Genomic DNA, 2,500 nt, shown 5'->3' with positions numbered 1-2,500 from the left:
TTATTCGAGGTAAACTGCACAAGATAAAATCGTCACGATAACTACTCAAATGAAGAAAAACTCTTGTGCAAGCAAGTCGAAAAAATATGTTTTTATTATGTAATGGCAATAACAAGTTCATTCTTATAACTTACAACTTATTTACTGTTTATAATTCGTTTCATCGATAGATAATTTCTATTATGTGCAATACTATTCCCACTCTCTCTTTCCAGCTTTTATATTCCATATTTTACAATATTTATCTTCTATTATTAGCACTGAAGTGTGTAACTTACGTTAAAATACCTTTAAAAGCCAACACTAGATGGTTATGTATGTACATAAATTTATTCTCGTAAAACAATAAATATTTCAATTCTCGAAATGGGTCAACCTCAGTACATAAAATTCAATAGTAAAAATCGCATAAAATATGTGTGTGAATAATAATAAAATAATAATAAAAAGTAATAAGAACCATCATAATATTTTTCATTATAATACCTCATATTTTATGCAATTTTTACTATTATATCTGAACGCAACGTGTACTGAAAATAATCCAAATCAAGAATCAAACGTTTATTGTTATGCGAGAATGTATACATGTGACCATCTAGTGTTAGTTCTTATAGATATTTTATAATATATATTCTTTTAATTTACATTCTTCACATAAATTATTCATTTTGTTCACTTGCACTAATAATAAGTTACAATATTCTATATTTTGTAAAAGATTCAATTAGAATTAAATATTATTCTACGAATTAAAAAATTATTTTGAATTGTTTTAAAATCTGTTTTAAAGTCTTATAATAAAGTAAAAGCATTATATCAATAAATAATTACATCTAGAAAATATCATATTATAAATTATTCATGCAAAATTCATATTTACTTATTTAAAACAATCAGTAATGTGACATACGAAAAAAATAAGTATAATCGTTTCTCAAAATTTGAGATAAAAAATCTGAATTATTTTATCATTAAATTAAAAAATACGATTTAATGGAAAATAGATACTGAAAAATAGTTTGATCCTGAAAAACTGTATTAATTATAATCATACGTAAGTATTATAATTCTTACGTAAGTTTATTCAACGTTCTTTTAGCCGAGAAAAAAATAATTGTAATTATATAATCTTAACTAGGATCTCACGAAATTCATTTAGTATATCGCATGCAATTATTCGTACAATTCAAGAGGAATTCCATAATATTGTTATCACCATTCCATAATATTATTAAAACCACCTAGAAACACTTATCAAAAACGCAAGTACAATAAAGTATATTATCACGTTCATTTAGATTGCATACACGTTTTGTAATAAAGAATCGTTACGCTATAATTAGCGAAAGAAAATTATAGCACAATGCGTATTATTTAATTCAATATTATGTAAGAATCTTTTTTGTTTATTTTTTATAATTAAGATATAATTAGCGAAAGAAAATTATAGCACAATGCGTATTATTTAATTCAATATCATGTAAGAATCTTTTTTGTTTATTTTTTATAATTAAGAAGTAACTTCGCTCTGTCTTATTATTAAATATTTTTATATTATATTATTTTATATTATTATAATAATCTCTCAATATTCGATAGGTCTTATTTATTCATGTAAATATTAATTGCTTATAACAAATATTTTATTAATGGTTATAAAGCAATTATTTATATCTGTAAATTATATTTATCAATCTTATAATTATAATTTATCAATCTTGTATATTAGAATCTATTGCATAATTGCGCTCACTAACAAAATCTTCGATTTTGAAGCCTATTTTTGTTGTATCTTAGATGAAATATAGTAATACAGCAACAAAAATAGGCTTACCCTACCCGTAAAAGATCGTAAATTAATAAATATTATAATTATTATATTGCGAATAAATAAGAGAATCCGGTAATTATCTGTAAGGGATATTTAAAAAGTAATTAAAGATACAAAATTTGAACTATGTATTAATTACCATTTGTGATTTTCATATGTTAAATTCTGATAGTATTTACTCAAACTGCGACATTCGTTCGAGGTACTTTCGAAAGTTCATAATTTGCAAAATTATTTATAAAGCACTTAATGGACAATTAAAGAGAGAAGATAGAATACGATAAACTCACAACAGGCTAGAGACAAAAACACTTTTTCGTTATATATTTACTTAAATGTGATAGATCGGTTTTTAAGAAAATCATTTGAAGAGATATAACTTATGAGAGAGATATATATATAACGCTCAAATTAATAATTTTCAGAAATCTTCATCGTTTCGTGAAAATTGCGTGAAATGAAAGTGAAAAGGAAAAATTGTTCCAAAATCAACCGCGCGATTTTCGAGAGACGAACATCAAGAGGACTCCGTGTCGATAAACACAGTATGCACTAGTAGAGCATATATACAAAAAAAATAATGTTCGATGCGTTTTTGAAAGAAGTAAGAGTTTCATAAATGACACAATAGCGCTGTAGCTGAAGAGAAAGACGGTTATAGTTTCT

The sequence above is a fragment of the Atta cephalotes genome (genome assembly GCF_000143395.1).
Source record: "Atta cephalotes unplaced genomic scaffold scaffold00049, whole genome shotgun sequence".
Lineage (NCBI taxonomy): Eukaryota > Metazoa > Arthropoda > Insecta > Hymenoptera > Formicidae > Atta > Atta cephalotes.
Note: the sequence above shows the minus strand (reverse complement) of the source record.